Source organism: Phocoena phocoena, chromosome 8 (assembly GCF_963924675.1).
Source record: "Phocoena phocoena chromosome 8, mPhoPho1.1, whole genome shotgun sequence".
NCBI classification, from domain to species: Eukaryota; Metazoa; Chordata; class Mammalia; order Artiodactyla; family Phocoenidae; genus Phocoena; species Phocoena phocoena.
Window position 1 is genome coordinate 61,141,988 of NC_089226.1, and position 26,610 is coordinate 61,168,597.

The 26,610-nt window shown below is 38.7% G+C and overlaps 1 pseudogene; it reads left to right on the forward strand.

The window, feature by feature from the left end:
• The first annotated feature begins 301 nt into the window (after positions 1-301).
• On the forward strand, positions 302-2,776 carry LOC136127153 (olfactory receptor 52K1-like; annotated as a pseudogene).
• Positions 2,777-26,610: the final 23,834 nt, after the last annotated feature.

Genomic DNA, 26,610 nt, shown 5'->3' on the forward strand with positions numbered 1-26,610 from the left:
CAATGACTTTTTAAAAAAACATCAGAATTCTATTAAGATATAGTAACATAAATGAAAATTAAGGCTGTGTAAACAGTAAATAATTATACAAAGATTTTATACGTAATTGAACTTACTCTCCCTACAACTCTCAGATAAAGGTAGGGCAGTGTAATTCACTATTTACAGAGATAGATTTGTATTATACAAGGTCATGCATCTAGAATAAGTGGTGGTCATGACTTGAGCCAAGAACTCAGATTCTAAAATTTTCCCATACCACATGGAAATAAGTTAGTCTATTTCCAATCTGGATATCCTGATGTATGTTGCCTCTGGGTGTTTAGGTGAAAACAGTAAGGCACAATTTTTAGGACACTGGATTTGGAAAGTCCTAAAACACAAAATTGTCTGCTTGATACTACTAGTTATGGTATTTTAGAGATATTACTTAATTTTCCAAACTCAATTTTCTCCTATTGAGAAAAGAGACTAATAAATTTTTTTTTTTTTTTTTATGCGTTACGCGGACCTCTCACCGCTGTGGCCTCTCCCGTTGCGGAGGACAGGCTCCGGACGCGCAGGCCCAGCGGCCATGGCTCACGGGCCCAGCCGCCCCGCGGCATGTGGGATCCTCCCAGACCGGGGCACGAACCCGTGTCCCCTGCATCGGCAGGCGGACTCCCAACCACTGCGCCACCAGGGAAGCCCACTAATAAATTTTTTAGTGCTTATTTTGATCATGGACCTTGGTGTTTGAATACATTATTTCATTTAATACTCAGAAGAGCTTCATTAAGTTGATCCTGTAAAAGTAGAGAAGAGTACCTGGATAAAAACAGGGCAACTTCAGTGTTTAGTAATTTAACAGAAGAAAGGAGAAAAATGAGGGCGGGGGGGGGGGAGATTAAAGATTGTTAAGAATAAGCATATTTTGCGTGGAATTAAGAGGTCAGTCTTGCTAAATATGAGAGTTCTTCTTGATGAAAAAGAAGGTGCTAGAAGATGGGTGGAGGTAGAGCTCCATGAATAGAGAGGTTACCATGAATTTAGATGAAGGAGAGACAAAAGATGAGGCTCCTGATTTTCTCAGTAAGGGGCAGGCAGGGCTGTATTTAGAGGTTTCTGGGTGTTGAGAACACCTGGAACATACATACCAGAACAGTTCCCTCCAATGAACTTTCTGCAAGGACGGAAATTTTCTGTATCTGAAACGTACAATTTGGTAGCCACTAGTCACATGTGGCTATTGAACACTTAAAGCACTTTGTGTGACTGGGGTATTGAATTTTTAATTTAATTTTAATTAACAGAAATAGACACATGTGACCAGTGGCAACCATATCCAATTGCACAGTTCTAGAGAAAATAAACATTGTATGATTAATTGGGGCACTAGAAGTTGCAGTTTATTTGATTTATATAGGCACCCAAGCCAGAGATTAAGACAGAATATTTACTTATGTGGTTGGGAATTTTGTTTGGCAGGTAGTATGGTAAAAATATGTCTTCTAAAGCAGTTAAGTTAAATACACTTCACTTCTTTTATCAGTACAATCCTGTCATCATTAAGAACACAAAACACTACCTTCTCTGCATTCTTTTATGAAAGCTGTTGTGTGGTATCAGTTCTATTGATATTTAAAATATTACTCAATAAAACACAAAGTTCTGTGTGGGCAGGAAATCTGAATTATGTTTCTTCACATCTTTCAAGACTAGCTGATTTTATTTAAAGACTAGGACCAGGATCAAGAATTAATCCTCCAAGGTGGGATGTCATAGCTTGATCTCTCTAATCCTATATGCCCTGAATACTCTCCCAAGGTGAAGGAGCCTAAGAAAATCAACAAGAAGAATTTCCAGGAGCCAATATTACCTCAACCCATCCAAGCTCCTTCCTGTTGGTAGGAATTCCAGGTTTGGAGCACTTGCAGATCTGGATCTCTATTCCCTTCTGCTTTGCCTATACTCTGGTCCTGCTGGGAAACTACACACTTTTTTTTTTTTATTATCCTGGTTAATGTAGCCCTTCATGAAGCCATGTACCTCTTCCTGGCCGTGTTGGCAACCATTGATCTGGTCCTTCTTCAGCACTGCCTAAAATGCTTGCCATATTCTGGTTCAGAGACTGAGAGATCAACTTCTATGCCTGCCTGGTCCAGATGTTCTTTCTCCACTCCTTCACTGTCATAGAGTCGGCAGTGCTGCTGGCAAGGGCCTTTGATCACTACGTGGCCATCTGCAAGCCACTGCACTACACCTTACTAGACCACTTATCACCAAGATTGGCATGGCTGCTGTGACTCGGGCTGTGACACTAATGACTCTACTCCCCTTTCTGCTCAGACGCTTCCACCACTGCTGAAGTCCAGTGATTGCCCACTGCTACTGTGAGCACATGGATGTGGTAAGGCTGGCCTGTGGGGACACTCACTTCAACAATATCTATGGCGTTGCTGTGGCCATGTTCATAGTGGTATTGGACCTGCTCTTTATTATCCTGTCTTATATCTTCATCCTTCAGGCAGTTCTATAGCTTGCCTCTCAGGAGGCCCGTTACAAGGTTTTTGGGACATATATGTCCCATATAGGTGCCATTTTAGCCTTTTACACACCTGTGGTCATCTCCTCAGTGATGCACCGTGTGGCTTGCCGGGCTGCCTCACCTATGCACATATTCCTTGCCAATTTCAATCTGCTCTTCACACGCATGGTCAATCCCATCATCTATGGGGTCAAGACCAAGCAGATTTGTGAACGAGTCTTAGGATTATTCCTGAGAAAAGATGTGTAAATGGAAAGTGAGGGACAGGTGGAGAAAGAGAGGGACATGTTGACTGCTGGAGTGGGGATGGTGATATAATAAGAAGTAGAGGGCTGCCAGAGTCTCCTTGTTTAGGCCCTTCCTGTTTAGGCCCTAAAATGAAAAAAACTAAATAATGTCCCAAAATGCTCAAGGGTCTCCAGTCTGATTAGGACTCAAGGGCCTGAGTCCTTGGACTCAAACGGCTGACTTGGCTCTTTCTTCACAGAGTCCTCATTAATGATATGGGTTTCATAAAGGCTTAACCAACTCTCCTCTTGGTGACATGACCTAAAAACAAAGATGTTTCCAAGTTCGATTACTTAAGAGAAGACAGAGAATCTTTGTTTCTACCCTGAGTCCATGAGAATTTGGTTAATTATCTACTCAGTACTCTCTCAGGTCTTAACATTCCATCTGATATGAGAATCCTTCCTTAGTCACTCTGACAGGTGGTGTCCAGCCTCTGACTAAATGCTTAGAATTTTGGAGAGCTTGTGACCTTCCAGGGATAAAGGTTCTCAGTGCTAAGTGAGGTGCTGGTGTAACAAATACCTAAAATATATAAGTGGATTTGGAACAGGGAAAGGCGTAGAGGTTAGAAAATTTGAGATACATGTTAGAAAAAGCCTATATTGCCTCAAAGATATTGTTGGTAGTAATATGGACATTAAAGGCAATTCTGGTTTTTATATGTCCAAACTTTGACAAATTTAAAAGGTAATAATAGCTGGACAATTTTCTTCCATGCAAGGTAAGCAAAAAATCTACAGTATGAAATTTATTCTTCTCCACAACTGAATTAAGGAGCAGTAAATGCAGAGGTATAAATGGATGCACCTAACATACATTCTCACGTGGTAAGATTTTACCTTCTTTAAAGATAAAAAATATGAAGATTTTTCTCCCTATGATTACCGCTAACAATGCTGTGAACTCAGAAGTCTTTTCTTGTAACACTCTGCACTATTTTTCTATTACTGCTATAACAAGTTAGCACAAACTTAGGGAGTGGCTTAAAACAGCACTAATTAATTTTCTTACAGTTCTTCAGTTAGGTTAGAAATCCAACATGAGTTTCACTGAGGTAAAAATCAAGGCATGGGTAGGGCTGCTTTCCTTCTGGAGGCTCTGGCGGAGAATTCATTTCCTTGCTTTTTGCAGTTTCTAGAGACCACCTGCTTTCCTTGGCTTGTAGTCCTCTTCTTCCATGTTCAACTTCAGCAATGTCTCATTTCTCTGACCCAACCAGGAAAGGTTCTCTGTTTTTCAGGATTTAGATTGGCCCACCAGGATAATCTAGGACACTCTCTCAAATTCTGTGCTCTACTACAAGCAACTATATGCCAATAAAATGGACAACCTGGAAGAAATGGACAAATTCTTAGAAAGGTACAACCTTCCAAGACTGAACCAGGAAAAAATTAAAAATATGAACAGACCAATCACAAGTAATGAAATTGAAACTTTGATTAAAAAACTTCCAAACAAAAGTCCAGAACCAGATGGCTTCACAGGAGAATTCTATCAAACATTTAGAGAAGAGCTAACACCTATCCTTGTCAAACTCTCCCCCAAAATTGCAGAGGAGCACACTCAAGCTCATTCTATGAGGCCACCGTCACCCTGATACCAAAACCAAAGATATCACAGAAAAAGAAAATTACAGACCAATATCACTAATGAACAGAGGTAAAAATCCTCAACAAAATACTAGCAAACAGAATCCAAAAACAGATTAAAAAGATCACAGTCTGTGATCAAGTGGGATTTATTCAAGGGATGCAAGGATTCTTCAATATACACAAATCAATCAATGTGATACACCATATTAACAAACTGAATAAAAACCATATGATAATCTCAATAGACACAGAAAACTTTTAACAAAATTCAATACCCATTTATGATAAAAACTCTCCAGAAGGGGCTTCCCTGGTGGCACAGTGGTCGAGAGTCCGCCTGCTGATGCAGGGGATGCGGGTTCGTGCCCCGGTCTGGGAAGATCTCACATGCTGCGGAGCGGCAGGGCCCGTGAGCCATGGCCACTGAGCCTGCGCGTCAGGAGCCTGTGCTCCACAACGGGAGAGGCCACAACAGTGAGAGGTCTGCGTAACGCAAAAAAAAAAAAAAAAAAAAAAAAACTCTCCAGAAAATGGGAATAGAAGGAAACTACCTCAACATAATAAAGGCCATATTCAACAAACCCACAGCAAACTTCATTCTCAATGGTGAAAAAATGAAGACCAGGAACAAGACAATGGTGTCCACTCTTGGCACTGTTATTCAACATAGTTTTGGAAGTCCTAGTCATGGCAATCAGAGAAGAAAAAGAAATAAAAGGAATCCAAATTGGAAAAGAAGCAAAACTGTCACTGTTTGCAGACGGCAAGATACTATACACAGAAAATCCTACAGATGCCACCAGAAAGCTACTAGAGCTAATCAATGAATTTGGTAAAGTTGCAGGATACAAAATTAATTCACAGAAATCTCTTCCATTCCTGTAAACTAACAACACAAAATCAGAAAGACAAATTAAGGAAATAATCACATTTACCATTGCAACAAAAAGAATAAAATACCTGGGAATAAACTTACCTAAGGAGGCAAAAGAAAAGTTTAAGATACTGATGAAAGAAATCAAAAATGACACAAAGAGATGGAAAGAGATATCATGTCCTTGGATTGGAAGAATCAATATTGTGAAAATGACTATACTACCCAAAGCAATCTACAGATTCAATGCAATCCCTATCAAATTACCAATGACATTTTTCACAGAATTAGAACAAAAAGTTTTACAATTTGTATGGAAACACAAAAGACCCCAAATAGCCAAAGCAATCTTGAGAATGAAAAACAGAGCTGGAGCAATCAGGCTCCCTGACTTCAGACTATACGACAAAGCTACAGTAATCAAGACAGTATGGTACTGGCACAAAAACAGAAATATAGATCAATGGAACAGAATACAAAGCCCAGAAATAAACCCATGCACTTGTGGTCAATTAATCTATGACAAAGGAGGCAAGACTATACAGTGGAGAAAAGGCAGTCTCTTCAATAAGCGTTGCTGGGAAAACTGGACAGCTACATGTAAAGCAATGAAATTAGAATATTCTCTAATACCATACACAAAAATAAACTCAAAATGGATTAAAGATCTAGATGTAAGATCAGATACTGTAAAACTCTTAGAAAAAACATAAGCAGAACATTGTCTGACATAAATTTCAGAAATATCTTTTTTGATCCACCTCCCAAAGTAATGAAAATAAAACCAAACATAAACAAATAGACCTAATTAAACTTAAAAACTTTTGCATAGTAAAGAAAACCATAAACAAAGCAAAAACACAACACATAGAATGGGAGAAAATATGATGAAGCGACTGACAAGGGATTAATCTCCAAAATATATAAACAGCTCATGCAGCTCAATATCAAAAAACAAACAGCCCAATCAAAAAATGGGCAGAAGACCTAAACAGACATTTCTCCAAAGAAGACATACAGATGGCCAAGAGGCACATGGAAAAAAAAGCTCAACATCACTAATTATTAGAGAAATACAAATCAAAACTACAATGAGGTATCACCTCACACTGGTCAGAATGGCCATCACCAAAAAATCTACAAACAATAAATGCTCGAGAGGGTGTGGGGAAAATGGAACCCTCTTACACTGTTGGTGGGAATGTAAATTGATACAGCCACTATGGAGAACAGTATGGAGGTGCCTTAAAAATCTAAAAATAGAACTACCATATGACCCAGCAATCCCACTCATGGGCATATACCCAGAGAAAACCATAATTCCAAAAGATACATGCACCTCAATATTCACTGTAGCACTATTTACAATAGCCAGGACATGGAAGCAACCTAAATGTCCATTAACAGAGGAATGGATAAAGAAGAGGTGGTACATATATACAATGGGAGCTTTTTTTATTATCATTGCTAAGGCCTCTAGTTATAATCTTGTTAGGTTTATAGTCCCTTTTAAAAAAATTTTTTATTGGCGTATAATTGCTTTACAATGTTATGTTAGTTTCTGCTGTACAATGAAATGAATCAGCTATATGTATACCTATATCCCCTCCCTCTTGGACCTCCCTCCCACCTCCCACATCCCACCCATCTAGGTCATCACAGAGCACCGAGCTGAGCTTCCTGTGCTTTATAGCATGTTCCTGCCAGTTATCTATCTAATGCATGGAGGGTGGGACGAATTGGGAGATTAGGACTGACATATAGTCTCTTTTAAAAATTTATCTTTGCAATTTGTGTGTTATTGTTATAACAACTTGAAAGAAAGTTATGACACTTAAAACAAATAAAGGCAATTCTGGTTAGGGCTCAGAAAAAGAACTGCAGAGAAAATTTCTATATACTTAGAAGACAGAACAGATATCATACATGATCATGAACAGAACTTTGGTAGAATATGAACAATAAAGTGCTTCTGGTACTGTCTCAGACAGAAAGATGGGATGTGTTATTGGAAACTGGAGGAAAGGTGATCCTAATTACAGTTTGGTCATGTTTTTTGCCACTTTATTGTTTTCAAATTTTGTGCAATACAGAACTTGTAAGTGATGAACTTCGATATTTAGCTGATATTTCTAAACAAAGTCATGAAGATATGTCCTGGTTTTATCTTTCTTCTTACAGTAAAATGAGAGTGGAAAGAGATAAATTGAAGAAAGATTTGTTAAGCAAAAAGGAACCAGAACTTGAATATCTGGAAAATTCTCAGCCTATTTATATGCAAAAAATTAGAATGTATTGAGGGGAAAACATCTAGGGCATGCTTGGGAAACCATTTTCTAAAAAAGATTAGGTTTGTGACTTGTTGATCCAAATAGCCATTTCAGCAGAAACCAGGGATAGAAGTAGATTTATGTGCAAAGACCTGTGGAGGACCCTTTTGTGGAGCCTAATAACATGCTACTAAAAAACCAATCCATCAATGAAGAAATCAAGGAGGAAATCAGTAAATACCTTGAGACCAATGAAAATAAAAACACCCTTTTCCCATGGGATGCAGCAAAAGCAGTTCTAAGATAGAATTTTCTAATAATACAGGCCTACCAAAGAAACATCTTAAACAACCTAACCTACTATCTAAAAGATTTATAGAAAGAAGAACAAAGATGAATGCCATAAGGAAGGAAATAAGATCAGAGAGGAAATAGTAAAATAGAAACCAAAAATCAATAAAAAATATCAATGAAACCAAGAGCTGTTTTTTTAAAAGATGAAATTGATAAGCCTTTAGCCTGCCTCATTAAGAAAAAAGAGTACCCAAATAAACAAATAAGAAATGAAAGAGGAGAAATTACAACCAATATCACAGAAATATAATCATAAGAATACTATGAACAGTTATAGTCCCCCAAAATGGACAACTTAGAAGAAATGGATGCATTGCTACAAACATACAATCTTTTAAGACTGAATTAGGAAAAAAATATATAATGTGAACAGACCAATTACTAGTATTGAAATTGGATCAGTAGTCAAAAACCTCCCCCCCAAAAAAGTCCAGGACCAGACATCTTTACAGGGGAATTCTGCCAAACATATAAAGAAGAGTTTTTAATACCTATCCTTCTCAAACTATTCAAAAAATTTGAAGAGGAGGGATCACTCCCAAATCCACTATATCAGGTCACCATTACCCTGATACCAAACCACACAAAGACACTACCAAAAAAGAAGAAGGAGGAGGAGGAGGAGGTGGAGGAGGGAGAGGAGAAGGAGGGGGAGGAGGGGAGAAAGAAAATTATAGGGTACTATCTCTGATGAATATAGATGCAAATATTCTTAAGAAAATATTAGCAAGCCAAATTCAACAATATATAAAAAGGATCATACACCATGATCAAGTGGAATTTATTCCAGGGATGCGAGGATGGTTCAATATCCACAAAAAATCAATGTAATACACATTAACAAAACACATATAAATCACATGATCATCTCAATAGATGCAGGAAAAGCATTTGACAAAATTCAACACCGATTCATGATAAAAACTCTCTCAACAAAGTGGGTATAGAGAGACCATATTTCAACATAATAAAGACCATTTATGCAAACGCACAGCTAACATCATACTCAATGGTGAAAAACTGATAAGTTTTCATCTAAAATCAGGAAGACAAGGATGGCCACTCTCACCATTTCTATTTAACATAGTATTGGAAGTCCTAGCTTCAGCAATCAGACAAGAAGTAAAAGGCATCCAAATTGGTAGAGAAAACTGTCACTGTTTGTAGATAACATGATAGTATATATAAAAAACGCTTAAGTCTCTACCAAAAAACTATTAGAATAAATGAACTCAGTAAAGTTGCAGGATACAAGATAATATACAGAAATCTGTTGCTTTTCTATACACTAGTAATAAACTATCAGAAATAGAAATCAAGAAAACAATCTCATTTACAATTGCATCAAGAAATACAAAGTATCTAGGAATAAACTTCAAGGAGGTGAAAGACCTATACTCTAAAAATTATAAGACATTGATGAAGGAAACTGAAGATGATACAAGTAAAGGGAAAGATATCTTATTTTCATGGATTGGAAGAATATTGTTAAAATGTCCATACTACTTAAAGCAATCTACAGATTTAATAATCCCTCTCAAAATACCCATATTTTTCATAGAACTTAAATAATCCTAAAATTTTTATGAAACAAGAGACCCCAAATTGCCAAAGCAAACTTGAGAAAAATGAACAAAGTGCAAGTATTACCCTCCCTGTCTTAAGACTATACTACAAAGCTACAATAATCAGAACACTATGGTACTGGTACAAAAATAGACACATAGATCAATGCAACAGAATAGAGAGCCACAAATAAACCCACACACATATGGTCAATTAATTTATGACAAGGGTGGTAAAAATATACAATAGAGAAGAGACAGTCTTTTTAATAAACAATTATTAGAAAACTAGAGAGCTACATGTAGATGAATGAAATTAGAACATTCTTCACACCATATACAAAAATAAACTCAAAAGGGATTAAAGACTTAAATGTAAGACTGTAAATCCCAAAACTCCTAGAAGAAAACATAGGCAGTACACTTTTTGACATAAGACTTAGCAATATTATTCTTTTCAATCTGTAGCCTTAGGTAAGTAAAAGCAAAGTAAAAATAAACAAATAGGATCTAATTAAATGTAAAGGCTTTTGCACAGTGAAGGAAACCATCAACAAAACAAAAAGACAACCTACTGAATGGGAGAAGATATTTGCAAGTGATATGACAAATAAGGGGTTAATGTCCAAAATATATAAAGAGCTCATACAACTCAATATCAAAAAAAGCAACAATCCAATTTAAAAATGGGCAGAAGACCTGAATAGACTTTTTTTTCAAAGAAGGCATACAGATGGCCAAGAAGCACATGAAAATATGATCAACATCACTAATTATCAGGGAGATGCAAATCAAAACCACAATGAGATATCACCTCACAACTGTTAGAATGACTGTCAGCAAAAAAGACAACAAATAACTGTTGGTGAGGATGTGGAGAAAAGGGAACCCTAGTCACTATTGGTGGGAATGTAAATTGGGAAAGCCATTATGGAAAACAGTATGGAGATTACTCAAAAAATTAAAAGTAGAAATACAATATGATCCAGCAATTCCAATTCTGGGTATATATATGAAGAAAATGTAAACAATAATTCAAAAAAACATGTACTCTAATGTTCATAGCTGCATTATTTACAACAGCCAAGATATGGAAACAAGCTAGGTATCCAACTACAGGTTAATGGATAAAGAAGATGTGATGGTGTTTAATAGTACACATATTATATATATAATATACCTATTATATATATAAATCAGCCCGAATAAGAATGCCATAAATAAGAATGAAATTTTGCCATTTGCAACAACACAGATGGACCTGGAGGATATTATACTTAGTGAAGGAAATCAGATAGACATAAATACTATATGTTTTCATTCATATTTGGGATGTGAAATAATCTATAAAAATATTCATTCACTATGTTGTACACCTGAAACTAATATAATATTGTAAATCAACTATACTTCAAAAAAACCCAGAAAATTGCTGATGAGGATGTGGGGCAATTGGAACCCCTTATACACTGTTGATGGGAATATAAAATGGTAAACAGTATGGCAGTTTCTCAAAAAATTAAAAATAGAATCCTCATATGATCCAGCAATTCCAAATCTGTATATATATCCAAAAGAACTGAAAGCAGGATTTCAAAGGGATGTTTGTACACCCATTCCTTTAGTAATGTTATTCATAATATGTATAAGGTGGAAGCAACCCAAGTGTCAAAGTATGGATAAAAGGATAAACAAAATGTGATGTATACAAATAATAGAATATTATTTAACCTTAAAAGGAATGGATATTCTGACACATGCTGCCACATGGATGGACCTCGAGGACATTATGCTAAAAGAAATAAGCTGGTCACAAAAGACATATACTATGTGACTCCACTTATATGAGGTACCTAAATTGTCAAATTCATAGAGATAGAAAATAGAATGGTGGTATCCCAGGACAGAGGGGAAGGAGGAATAAGCTTTTACTTTTAGTGTGTACAGAGTTTCAATTTTTCAAGATGAAAAGAGTTCTGGAGATGGATGGTGATGATTGCACAACAGTATGAATGTATGTAATACTACTTAACTATACACTTCAAAATGGTTAAGATGCTAAATTTTTGGTGATGCATGTTTTGCCACAATTAAAAAAAAAACATAAAGGAGTTCTAATATATGTCCTTATAAGAAGAGGAAATTTGGATATGGACACACACAGAGGGAAGACCCTGTGAAGGTACAGGGAGAAAAATGCCAGGTACAAGCTAAGGAGAAAAGCCTTAGAAGAAACCAACCCTGCCAGCACCTTAACTTGGACTTCTAGCCTCCAAGATTGTGAAAAAATAAATTTCTCTTATTTAAGCCACCCAGTATATGGTACTTTATTACAAGAGCTCAGCAAACTAGTACACCATCATACAACATCTTTCACAGATGTATTTTTGCACTTTTATCCAATGATCCCTTTGTTTCTTCAGAGACTACTGTTTATGAATTATGTACATCTATCTCTACATAATTCTATCTTTATTTTTTATCTTTGACAGAGAATCTCCAAGCCTGTGTCAAATGGGATATGAAAGGTTGGAAGTTGTCAAAGAGGGAAGGGTATAGAAAGAACCCAGAGACCTACTTATGCTGTTTCTATCTTTACTCTCATAATTCCCTCTGACACACACACACACACACACACACACACACACACACACACACGTAAATCCCCAAGAAAATAAGATTCTACCTTTAGTTCCTATGTGGTCAAAACTTCTTTCTTGTTGTTTGTTTGTTTTTTAGCATAGTGGGGACAGTTGGAAAGCTTAAAAATGACAGTAAATTCTAACAACACATAGAGAGTAACATGCCTTAAAAGAAACAATTTTCAAAACAGAGGTCTGCTTATCCCCTCGAGGACTTATGCAAGGAATATCACCAGCCTGTAGGTCATATCCATTCCCAATGAAGAAAGAATGGCTTTGTTTCCAGTACAAGTTCAATATCACAAGGCTCCCATAGTCAGGTGATACCTCTAACACCAGAGCAACTGTGATTAGTCACAAACAGTAAAAGGAAATTACCTTCTGTATTTGCTCATCTGAGTTTGGCATACAAACAAAGCATGAACAAGAAATAGGAGCAGCCTATAGGTACATAAAATTTTACTGTCACACAGGAATATGAGATTATGAAAAAGAAGCCTGATGCATTAGTTTGGGCCTAGTGACGATATTTCTAATCACCTAATAACTAGACTTCCCAACATCCCAAATTAGGGTGCAGAGCTGCATATCACCTATGAAGTAGCAGGAACAGTGCTTGAGGGTAGGACTTAGTTCTGCTCAGCAATCACACAACTCCTTCCTTCTGTTACTTGAGTCAAAAGTCTTGCTGTTATCTTTAAATCTCTTTTCTCTTAAATCCTATATCTAATCTTTTAAGAAATCCCATTGGCACATTTTAGAAATAATACGAAGTCTGATGACTTCTCACCTCATGCATTGTTACCACTTTGGTTATGAAACATCATCTTCCCTGGATTACTGTAGGACCTCTCCCTGCTTCTACCCTCACCTCCTTCCTCTGTTCTTATCATAGAATTCAGAAGCAAGCTTTTAAAAACATATGTCAAGTCATGCCAATTCTCTGCTCAAAACTCTGGCTTTTACCCTGAGAAAAATTAAAAACCTTTGCTAAGTCCTTACCTGGTCTAAGTTTCTGTGTGATCACAAAACTCAGCTAGCCAAAGAGAAACAAACAAACAAAGGAACAAACAAGCTAAAAAAAAAGTGCCAGAGTGGGTGTGAAAGACACATTAAAATTAAATTCATGGGACCAAAAATTAAGAAAGAGAAAGCGGAATAAAATTGAATAATAGCTTTAAATGGGTAAAAGAAGAGAATGGCTTATCTAGAATTCTATTCCCAGTGAAAATATCTTTTGAGATTCAAGATGACTGAGTTTTATAAACAATTATTGATGGAGAGCATCACTACTAGGCCTGCACTAAAAGCAAAACTAGAAGTTCTTCAGGCAGAAGAAAAGTGAATCAGATAGACACATAGAAATGCAGAGAGAATGAAGAATACCAGAAAAGTTAAATATGTGGATAAATGTAAATTAATATTGATGCACAAAAGTCAGGAAAACACACATGGAATTGAGCAGAGATGTTCCAGTATTCTATCTGTTATCTCCAACACAGTTATCTAGCCTATGGTCACTCCCCACTCCATGTCTTTTTCATCCTTTCCCCATGACATCAGGCTTTAGGCCCCCAGAATGGAGTCAGGGGGCAAAATAAGGTATTTTGTCCCCTCAAGCCCTGCCTGCTTTATCTGGCTCTTGTCTGGACTTTCCGACTATAAGCTATAGTCGCTCAATTAAGTCTGTATCACCTCAGCCTTCCTGGCCATGGCCTAGATCCCCATTTCCTATGAGTGTGCTATTTCTAACTTAACAGTGTGTCCTCTGTTCCATGATTAGCTTCCTCTCAACGCAAGCCTGTTTTTTCTCCATCTTGCTTGCTTTGGTCCTGATGCCAACTTTTGGACTATCTATGCTTGGTTAATTTAGGCTCCAACTTTAAAGGTATTATGCAGGAATTCCACTTTATCTTAACATCTCAGGGTATCAGACCTATCTTTGGAGCTGGGGCTTGTGGGCTCTGGGGGATTGGGTTCACTGAATCAACTACCCCTGGAGGCTAACAATAAGGGAAGATAAAGTTAGGTCCAGGTATCTCTGTAGGAAGGGAGTGGGTGTGATTGAGGTACATAGATCTGAAATTACTTTTCTTAAAGTATCATGGGGAATTAGGGCAGGTAAAGTTCATGGGGGACCCTGATAAAAACTGGCTTCTGACTCTGGACTTTGCAAAATAGCAGATATTAAAGTCAGTTGTAGGTAGAAAGATCGACCTTTATTATTTATAGATGGTTGGTAATTATTTATTGATAATTATAATAATAGTAGCTTCTCAAATATATACTTATATCCTCCCTTCATCCTGTGAATTAGGAAAAATTGAGAATATTATCTCCCTTTTAGATATAAGAAACAGAGTAAAACCAGAGAAAGTGCCATTCCAAAGTTATAAGCTGGAAATCAGTGCCAATATGTAACATGTATGCAAAACAAATACCTAAGAGATGATCTTGGCCTTAGCCTGGTTCAGCTAGAACTCCTGCCCTTACAGGTCCTATCAGATAGGACTTGGTTGCAGTTTACATGTTCTAATGGGGCTCTCTTTCTTAGAAGACACTGTATATGTAGGGTAGGAATAAGGAGAGGCACATGAAAGACCAAGGTACAAGCGGGCTGTACCTGAAGTGCTCACAGCCTCTGGAGAGCAAGAAATGACCTTTGGGAGGCATGAATTGGCACCACTAAATATGGACAGGGCATGGGCTGCAGAAAACCCCAGGGGTGGAGCCTTGGGATAGAGGAACACTAGTGTCAACCCTCAGAGAAGAGATTAGAAAAATGTATCTGAGCAATCCCATTTCTTTACCAGGATTACATTTTTCTTTGTGTAAGAAAGGGTGGACAAGTCACAGAGTAGTCAGTTATGTTCTGAAAATTTACAGAGTAAGCCAGGGAAATGTAGAGACTCAGAGGTAAAGTTAAATATGTTTGGTTTTGTGGAAAATGCACAAAAGGTAAAGTTGCAACAGGTATATGGGATCATTAACAGTCATTTATAGAGTGCTTGATATGTACCTGGCACGGTTTGGGGCACTGAAGATAAACCAGTGAAAGACAAAAGAAGTTCCTGCTGTCATAATTTTGTCTCCTACAAAGCTAAGTCCTTGTTCCAGAGAATATTAGTAAGACATGCAAAAATAATTTCCAATGAGAAGAGGATGTTAAGCTGATACATGCAACCAAGGCTAGTGGGGGGTTCCTTAGAACTTCTATCATGGATGAAAAATTAGATGAGCAGCAACTATTCTAGGACTGGATCAGATAGGGAGGTCTTCTAACAAAGTGAGGAGACATTTTCCATTAGTCTGGTTGTTCATGCTTCATTTGGTGAAATATTCAACACAGTGTGTATGCCAGAGGTTGGAGGTCATAGAAGTGAATTAAGGTACAGTCCCTTTGCTCTATCCTTCACTTTAGAATATGGCAGGTAACTGTGGAAGGATAGAAATTGGAGAACAAAAGCAGAAATGTTTAAAAATTTTTAGGAGTCTTTTCTTTTCTCTATTTTATTTTAACATCTTTACTGGAGTATAATTGCTTTACAATGGTGTGTTAGTTTCTGCTGTATAACAGTGAATTAGCTATACATATACATATATCCCCATATCCCCTCCCTCTTGCATCTCCCTCCCACCCTCCCTATCCCACCCCTCTAGGTGGTCACAAGAACTGAGCTGATCTCCCTGTGCTATGTGGCTGCTTCCCCCCACTAGCTATCTACTTTAAGTAATTGACAGATGATGGTGGTTTGAATAGAGTGGAGGTAATTAAATCAGAGTAGGCAACTTTGTGACTTACTGTGGAGGTGGACCCAACTGGACCTGCTGATGTGGTGCAGAAAGTAAAGGGTGGAACAAAGGTTGACTTGATTTTAGGTGGAGCAGCTGATTGAAGAGGATATTACATGTTGATGTATGAAATTCACACAGAGGGCAGAAATCAGTATTTCTGCCTTAAGCATTATAGGTTGAGATATCTGCAAGACTGCTACATGGGGTTATTAAATAGACAATTGGATATACTACTAGTCTGTGGCTCAGAGGGAAGGTAAGACATGGAAATTTATTTGTGAAGTTTTAGCATCTGAGAACAAAATCCATGGTAAACAAGTACAACACCTAGAAAGACAGCAATGTTCAAAGACTTTTCAGAAGCAATATTCTCCTTCCTCTCCTGTGTTTTAAGTTTTCCCTTGCTACTGGATAATTCTCCTCAGCTTAAAAACATGCCATTTTCTCTTCCTTCTTAAAAACAAATGAACACCCCCACACTTCCACACACACACACATCCATGCACGCACGCATGCGCGCACACACACACACACACACAACCTTGCCTTTACTCCACTTTTCTTTGCAGCCAGTGCCCCTTTTACTGATGGTCTTTGCAGCAAACCTCCTCAAAAGAGTGAGCCATGTGAACCAATTTCAATTCCTCCTATTTTTCTTATCTAACTCAGTCAAACCAGGCGTTTCCTCCCTCTATTCAAAATTTTTCTTACCAAGGTATCCAGTTTACCTCATTTTTAAACACAAGGCCAATTCTCTGTACTGGAATTATTTGACTCATCAGTAGCACTTAGTATGGTAATAGCTCCCTCCTCCTTAATACACTACATTCAACAGCCTATCAAGACAGTACATCATCTTTGAAAGTCTCTGATAGGTTGCCCATTCTCAGTCTCTTTTGCTGACTCTTCCTCCATTCGCCTCAATTTCTACTTTACTCCAGTTCTTAATATTGGGATTCAGTTCTTGGTTCTCTGCTCTTTATGAACACTCAGTGCCTTGGTGATCTCAGCTTCATAGCTATTAATATTATCTATTTCCAGTGATCATAAGTTTATATCAGCAGCTAAGATCTGTCTTGAACTCCAGACTTGTATATCTAAATATATCAACAGGTTCACTTGGATTTCTGATTGACTTCCTAAATAAAACATATCCAAAATTAAAATGTTGATCTTCCCCTTCATAGCCTCCCCCAACTCCATTGAGAGCAACTTCTTTTTTCAGTTGCTCAAGCCAAATATCTTGGTGTCATCTTTGACTCCCTTTTCTCTCATGACCTGTATTTAATCTGTCAAAAAATCCCATGGCTCTTTTCTCAAATATATCCAAAATCTGAATCGCTTCTTACCACATATGCTGCCACCTTGGTTCTTAGCCAACATTCTCCTTCCCTGATTACAGCCAGCCTCTAGAGTCTTTTTTTCTTCTGTTTTTGCCCTTACCATTTCATGCTATTCTCATTACAGAAGATGCAAAAAAACTTTAAAAATATATTTTTCAAGTCTATCACTTTTCTTCTCAAAAAAAAGTGTCAGTGAGAGAAATAAGCAGCATTTGCAAAGTTCTATGAAGACCTATAGGGCCCTGTGTGATCTGGATCTAAATATATGACCTCTAGAAATCTCCCACTCATTCACATCATCTAATTACATGGACCTCTAGCTGATCTTTGAGCCCTCAGTGTATTCTTAGAGCATTTGTTCTGACTGTTCCCTTTGCTTAGAGTTCTTCACACAAGGGTAATTCCCTATATTCTCCATCTTTTATGCCTGTCTCACGTCCTCTCATCCACCTTTTTGCTCAAGCCATTGCTGTGGCAACCACTTGAGTGCAGTTAGAACCTGACTGCACCTTACTCAGCTGTTGCCTGCCCCTGTGTTTCTCTGCTCCATGGCATGGTGTACCTGAAGGAGACTGCTCAGCTGTTCTGGAGCCTATGTGAACCTGGAAGTGTGAAGAAATTAACCCTTGACCTGGTGGTGGGGTGGAAACCAGTGGATAAATATACCCCTCTTTTGTGTCTTGAGTAGATAATTCTGAGGTGCCTTCTACATGATTCTTCATGGTGCCTTCTTCATGGGTTCTTCAACTCCAACTTCATGGAGTTGATAGCATTATCCAGCTCAGTACTGCACTTTTGGATATGCTTCTCTGCTTTCCCATTTTACCATTTCATCCCACTCTTGCTTCCTATTATTTTCTCCACATAAACCACCTGCATGGAACCCCAAGTTCTTTTAAAGAAGCCAGAAACCAAGCTAATTTATTTTCTCACATCAATCTTTGCGTAAGTTCCCTTCCTGATCTCTTTATTTAAAATTTCTATGTTACCACTCCTCCAACTTCAGGATTTACTATCCTCATCACCCTGTTTTTTTCACTATAATAATACCTTCAATCATACTATGTAATTCAATTATTATGTTCTTTTATTAGAACAAACATTCTACTAAAGGTATTAGTCTGCTTTGTTCTTGGATTTATCCCTAACCTATTCAGTAAAAATATTTTTCCAGAAATTTACTGAATATATTTACTGAATGTTCTGTGAATATAAAATTGAGCACAGCTCAATACTGAGCCCTTCAGGAATTCAATATTTAGAGGTAAGGCAGAAAAAGGAGAGTGAAATGAGAATCTAAGAAGGTAAGAAATGGTAATATCATTGTACCAAAGAGAAAAGAGGGTTTTAAAAAGGAGAGAGTTATAATTCAGATAAAAGTTGCTGAGAGGCTGAGTTGCATGAAAGAAGGTAAGTTACAATGGCACCATCATCATGGAGGTCATTGGTGGTGAGTGAGAGCAGTTTCAGGGAAGTAATGGGAATGAAATGTTTTATTACCAAATGCTATTTGAATCAGTTGAGACTGAATATAAGCATTTCTAGATGTTTTCTGTGAAAAGCAGCAGAGATTTGAGGTAATAGAAGGAGGGGAACATAAAAACAAGAGAGGGAGAATATTAATCAATATAATTTTTTTAAAGAAAAGTGTAGTTCTATGGAGGAGGAGAGATGTAAATGGCAAATAAAGCTCTGCAAACACTAAAGAATTATACAAAAAGATCTTATACATAATCCCACTTACACTCCCTACAGCCTTCACTAAGTGAGGTAGAGCATTGCAATTCCCCATTTACAGAGAAAGAAACAGGCTTGGAGATAAGTGATATGTGCACGGTCATGCAGCTAGTATAAATGGCAGTCATTTGCATCTTTAATTTTATATTTAGCTGATGTTTACTTCTTCAACAAGGAAAACTGACTCACTTGATCCAAATGGAACAATCAACCATATTATTCCCTGAAGGAAATTTGTGCTCATAGGCAATATTGCCAGATACACAGATCCCTCATATCTTATATTTTGAGTTTGAGAAATAACTCTGCAGAATATCTAAAAACAATTTTAGAATTCTCAATTCTAGAATCCAGTCATAGAAGGATATCACAGCAGCCAGGGCCTCCTATGGTGCCCCTTTAGCAGGACACAAAATTCTTGGCTTTTAAATTCAAAAGTTTTTTGTGTTCTTTTGTTTGTTTTGTTTTTGTTTTTTGTTTTTTGCGGTACGTGGGCCTCTCACTGTTGTGGCCTCTCCCGTTGCGGAGCACAGGCTCCAGACGCACAGGCTCAGCGGCCATGGCTCACGGGCCCAGCCGCTCCGCGGCATGTGGGATCTTCCCGGACCGGGGCACGAACCCGTGTCCCCTGCATCGGCAGGCGGACTCTCAACCACTGCGCCACCAGGGAAGCCCAATTCAAAGCTTTTGATCCAGAAAGATGACAAAAGATGTATAAGGGCATCTGATATGGCAGAATTGGTTTATTTTCCTGGTTTCATATTAGGTTAGGCACAAAGATCCTCTGTGCCTGGCAGAAGGAAGAACATTAGTTGGGACCATGACTCCCACTCCTTAAACTTAGGCTCCCAAGGCTCCAAGTGGTGTGGAAGTGGATCCTAAGCATTCCTGGGGCATAAGTAAAATAAATAAGTTGGCTGAGAGAGAGTAAGAGTGATCAGTCAGGTCAGTTCGCAGAGGGTTCAGCAGCTGGGACAAAGGGATGAGTAGGAAGATAGAGTAGATAGTCTCTGCCAGGGTCCTGTGGGGCTGTGACTGCAATCTCAGTGGATCAACAGTATTAGAGATTCTAGTAGAAGGAGGTCATGTCCCAGAGGCCACAGTGTGAAGAAATACCATAATTACAGCATAAGATGTATCTGGGGTTGAGGCCAGCCGAGAAACAAGGAAGCAGGAGACAGTCCTCTCCCATATGAGTACCAAGGTAGGAATCATGTAAGAACCCACCCATCCCCTACTGCAGTTTTAAATCTAGCACAAGGAAGACGGTGATATAAAAACTCCTGCGGTGGTGGCAGGGGGGCAGGAGTGGGGGGAGTTAATCCTGTATCAGACTAAATTATAAATTGGAATTGACTAAGAAATCCAAAGTTGATTGGATTTGGTTGGAAGTGTTATCTTCTACAACTCAATTTGATTTTATTATTATTCTAACCCCCATTGTGCATAAATAATGCAGAAAGAGAAAGAATGAAGTAAATGACATTTTGCACAACTGAGTCTATGATTATAATTTTTTACTTGTTATACAAGGAAATATTTAGAGGTATTTAGACTTTTACCATCACAAGACTATAATTAGGTGGGTGTCACTGGTTAAAAAGCCTCAGATTTACAGGGGTGGGTACTGGGCAGCCAAGGAGAACAGAGGAAAGCTGGCTCTGTTGATATGATTTTCTACAGAGAAGCAGAGGACAGAGAGTGTTTTCTAAAGCTGAGGCTGGTACATTTATGAGTGAGGCACAATTGCAGACATTCTTTGGCTTTCCCAAGGAACTTTCTGCAGTTATTCTTTATGCCTGATCCTCCCATAGGCCTTTCAGTGAATGATAAAATATGGTTATTAAAAGGCAAATTGTTTTTTTATGTGCCAGTGAGTATGCAGGAATTTTAGATTCATTATCTCATTATATCCTTATAACTAACCCATGAGGAGTTACTATCATTACTTCCATTTTCAAAAAGAGGATACTGAAGCTTAGATTGTGCAACACATGCACAGTCTGAAAGTTACTGGTTCAGATCCATCTCCGCCCTTTAAAGTAATCTCCAAACTATCGAGACAATTAAAAGATCAGTGGTTGCAGGGGTTAGCATAGGGAAAGATGAGTAGGTAGCAGAAAGTGATGTTAGGGCAGTGAAAATATCCTGTATGATACCAACAGTGGATGCATGTCATTATATATTTGTCCAAACCCATACAATACCAAGAGAACCCTGATGTAAACCATGGACTTTGGGTGTAGTTTGCATCCATGTGGTTCACTTGTAACAAATGTACTGCTCTCCTGGGAGATATTAGTGATGAAGGCAACTATGCATGTGTGGGCATAGGGAATATATAGGAAGTTTGTACCCTCTGCTCATTTTTGCTCTGAACCTAAAACTGCTCTAAAATATAAAGTATGTATTACATTCAAGGGCCTTCTACTTCAATAAAACTTCTATGAGTCCACAAAGCAATCTACAGATTTAATCTGATCCTTATCAAATTACCCATGACATTTTTCACAGAACTACAACTAGTAATCTTAAAATATATATATGGAACCATAAAAGACCCAGAATTGCCAAAGCAATCCTGAGGAAAAAGAACAAAGCAGGAGGCATAACCCTCCCAGACTTCAGACAATATTACAAGCTAGAGTAATCAAAACAGTGTGGCAATGGCACCAAAACAGACATATGGATCAATGGAACAGTATAGACAGCCCAGAAATAAACCCACACCCCAAAGGTCAATTAATCTTCAAAAAAGGAGGCAAGGATATACAATGGGGAAAAGACAGTCTCTTCAATAAGTGGTGCTGGGAAAGCTGCACAGCCACATGTAAATCAATCAAGTTAGAACACTCCATCATGTCACCCAAATATAAACTCAAAATGGCTTCAAGACTTAAATATAAGACACGACACCATAAAACTCCTAGAAGAGAACATACGGAAAACATTCTCTGACACAAATCATAGCAATATTTTCTTAAGTTAGTCTCCCAAGGCAATAAAAATAAAAGCAAAAATAAACAAATGGGACCTAATCAAACTTATAAGCTTTTGCAAGCAAAGGAAACCATAAACAAAATGAAAAGATAACCTACAGACTGGGAGAAAATATTTGCAAATAAGGCAATCAACGAGGGCTCAATTTCCAAAATATACAAACAGATCATACAACTCAACAACAAAAAAATACCAACCCAGTCAAAAAATAGACATCCTCCAAAGAAGACACAGCCATGGCCAATAAGCACATGAAAATATGCTCACCATCACTAATCACTAGAGAGAAATGCAAATCAAAACTGCAGTGAGGTACCACCAGTCAGAATGGCTGTCATTAAAAAGTACAAATAGCAAACACTGGAGAGGGTGTGGAGAGTAGGGAACCCTCCTACACTATTGGTGGGACTATAAATTGGTGCAGCCACTATGGAAAATTGTATGGAGGTTCCTCAAAAAACTAAAAGTAGAGTTGCCATATGATCTAGCACTCCCACTCCTGGACACCTATCTGGACAGTACTCTATTCAAAAAGAAACATGTGCACCACAATGTTCATAGCAGCACTATTCACAATAGCCAAGACATGGAAACAATCTAAACGTTCATATATGTATATATATATACATACATATACACACATATACATATATAATGGAATACTACTCAGCCATAAAAAAGACTGAAATAATGTCATTTGCAGCAACATGGATGAACCTAGAGATTATCATACTGAGGTAAGTCACAAAGAGAAAGATAAATACCATATGATATCACTTATATGTGGTATCTAAAATATGGCACAAATGAACTTATCTATACAACAGAAACAGACTCACAGATATAGAGAACAGACTTGAGGTTGTCAAGAGGAAGGGTAAATTGAGGAGGGATTGAGTGGGAGTCTGGGGTTAGGTGATGCACAATATTATACACAGATGGATAAACAAGGAGGTCCTACTGTATAGCACAGGGAACTATACTCAATATCCTATAATAAAACATAATGGAAAAGAACATGAAAAATAATATATATATACATGTATACATATGTATATATATACACATATATATGTATGTACCTGGATCACTTTGCTGTACAGCAGAAATTAACACAACATTGTAAATCAACTACACTTGAATAAAATGAATTTTAAAAAATCTTCTATGGGTCCAGTGGTGTGAAGCATGTTGAGATATCCCTTCTAAGGTGAAGGATAAGTTGGTGCATCTGGCCTCTTATAAAACCAAAAAAAAAAAAAACCACAATGCCTAGTGGCCATCTTTGGGGGTGTTTAAGAGGCAACATATTCCTCATTTGGGTGTGTTACTCCAGCCCACTTACTGAGTGACGCTCAAAGCTTCTAGTTTTGAGTGGGGCCTGGCAATAGAATCTGCAGCAGTCTCAGGCTGCTGAACAAGCTCCCTCGCCACCTGGGCCATAGGATCCAATGATGCTTGAAGTATCAGTGGCAGATAGGCATGCTGATTGGAGCCTTTGGCAGGCACCTATAGATGAATTGCAGTAGAGGGACTTAGGATTTTGGAGTAAAGCCCTGACATCTTTTGTGGATTACTACTCTCCACTTAAGAAATAGCTCTTGGCCTACTACTGGGCCTTAGTAGAGGCTGAATGCTTGAGCATGGGCCATCAAGTGACCATGTGATTGGAGCTTCCCTTCCTAAACTGGGTTTTATCTGACCCACCAAGCCTTTAAGTGGAGTTTGAACAGCAGGACTCCATCAAAGAGAAGTGGTACACATGTGATCAGACCCAAGCAGGTCCTGAAGGCACAAGTTACATGAAGTGGCCCCAAGGCCCACTGTCTGCACACCCGCTACACTTTCTCCATGCCTGCGCTATGACCTCATGAGAAGTTCCCTAGGATCAGTTCACAGAGGAACCTAAGAATTGGGTCTGGTTTATAGGAGGTTGTGTACAGTATACAGGTGCCACCTGAAAATGGACAGCTGCATACTATAATCCCTTTCTGGGACATCCCTAAAGGAAAGTGCTGAAGCAAAATCCCCCTCTGGGCAGAATTTTGATCAGCACAGCTGGTTGTTTACTTTTCTTGGGAGGAGAGATGGCCAGAGGCACAATTATATACTGACTTATGGACTGTGGCCAATGGTTCAGCTGGATGTTCAGGGACTTGGAATGAACATGATTAGAAAATTGGTAACAAGAAAATTTAGGGAAAATGAGAGACTTCTCAGGAAGGGCAAAAAAATGAAGATGTGCCCCATGTGAATGCTCATCAAAGAATGACCGCAGCAGAGGAGGATTTAAAAGTCAGGTGGATAGGATGACCTGTCCTATAGATATTAATCAGTCTCTTTTCCTAGCCACCCCTGTCATTGCCCAATGGAGTCATGAACTAAGTGGCCATGGTGCCAGGGATGGAGGTTATGTATGACCTCAGTAATATGGACTCACCAAGGCCAAACTGGCTATGGTCACTGCTGACTGCCCAATCTGGCAGTAGCAGAGATGAACACCAAGTCTCCAATATGGCACCATTCCCCAAGGTAATGAGCCAGCTACTGTGTGACAGGTTGATTACACTAGACTGCTTCCATCATGGAAGGGGCAGTGTTTTGTTCTTATTGGAATAGACATTCTGGATATGGTATTCCCTTCCCTGCATGCAATGCTTCTTCCAAACTTATCTGTGGACATATAGAATGCCTTATCCACCATCATGTTATTCCATGGTTTCTGACAGAAACTCAGTTCACAGCAAATGAAGTACAGTAATGGGTCCCTGCTCATGGAATTCACTAGTGTTACCATGTTTCCCACCACCCTGAAGCAGCTGGATTTATAGGACAGTGGAATGGCCTTTGGAAGGCTCAGTTACAATACCAGCTAGTTAGCAATACCTTGCAAGCCTGCAGAAGGTTCTCCAGAAGGCTGCGTATTCTCTGAATCAGCATCCAATATATGGTACTATTTCTCCCATAGCCAGGATTCACAGGTCTAGGAATGAAGGAATAAAATGGGAGTGATACCACTATTTCCCCTAGTGAGCTACTAGCAAAAGTTTTGCTGTTTCCACAACCTTAGGCCTTGTTGACCTAGAGGTCTTAGTTTCAAAGCTTCTACCAGGAGACACAATGATTCCACTGAACTGAAAGTTAAGATTGCCACCCAGTCACTTTGAGCTCATGTCTGAATCAAAAGGTAAAGTAGGGAATCACTCTGTGGGCTGGTAAGATTGATCTTTACTACCGAGGGGAAATTGGTCTACTACTTCACGATGGAAGTAAGGAAGAAGTTATCTGGATATACAGGAGATTCCTTAGGCTGTCTCTTGGTATTACCATGCCATGTGATTAAGGTCCATGGAAAACAACCACCCAATTCAGGCAGGACTACTAATCGACCATATTCTTCAGCAATAAAGATTTGGGTCACTCTACCAAGTAAGGAACCATGACAAGCAGAGATGCTTGCTGAAGGTAAAGGTAATACAGAATGAACAGTGGAAGAAGGTAGTTAGAAATACCAGCTATAACCACACCACGATGCTAGTCAATTTAGAAGGACGAAACTGAGGAACTACTGAAACAGAAGGTATAGTGTCAAAGAACTGTTACTTTGTGGATCAGAACCAGCTTACTAAAGAATCTTTACTAAAATGCATTGTGAGGGCTTCCCTAGTGGTGTAGTGGTTGGGGGTCCGCCTGCTGATGCAGGGGACACGGGTTCGTGCCCTGGTCCGGGAAGATCCCACATGCCGCGGAGTGGCTGGACCCGTGAGCCATGGCCGCTAAGCCTGCACGTCCGGAGCCTGTGCACTGCAGAGGGAGAGGCTGCAACAGTGAGAGGCCCGCGTACCGCAAAAAAATAAATAAATAAAATAAAATGCATTGTGAGAACAACCAGTTAGGGGGCTGTGTCTTTGGATTTGCATGCTACAGAATGGAAGCATATGTTTGTGTTGATACAGCACCTGCAATTCACTATTGAACAATGAGACAGCTGTTTGTGATCCAGACACATGGGAGGTTATTTCTGAGGGACCAGCCAGCTTGGTGGACTGGATAAAGCCACTACTATAAAGAGTGTTTACCCTGAGGAGGGGAACTTCCCAACTCCCCCTACAAATGCCAAAATGGAACACGCCAGATGAAGCACCTGATATGCTTTGCATGCAAACCATGTGGGATTGGCTTTATGATGACCAGGATATTCACCTCCTGAATATGTCCATTAGCCAGGTATGGTAAATGCTGTAATTAAGGGGGCCCCTCTTGCATACATATCTCGTGTAGCTTTAGTCCTACAAAATTAAACAATGGTTTGCTCTCTCAGCTTCCTTGTATGGATCTGACTAATACCAAGAACGTTAGAGTAATTAAGAAAATGGGGAGAGACAAAGGGGAGTGTCAAGGAACTCTAGCAGAGTGAAACTTTAGGTGACTGAGAAACAGAATAAATAAAGTGGACAATGATGGAGTAAAACAAAGGTGTTAATGCAGCACTACCAGAGATTGGATAGACCTAAAGGGCCCCAAGCACGTCTCTTCTATTTACCCCAGTTTGGAAGAATTTAAAGAGCTGGAAGGCAAAGATTATAATGAAAACTCTAACCAGGAAATGCAAGGGGCAAT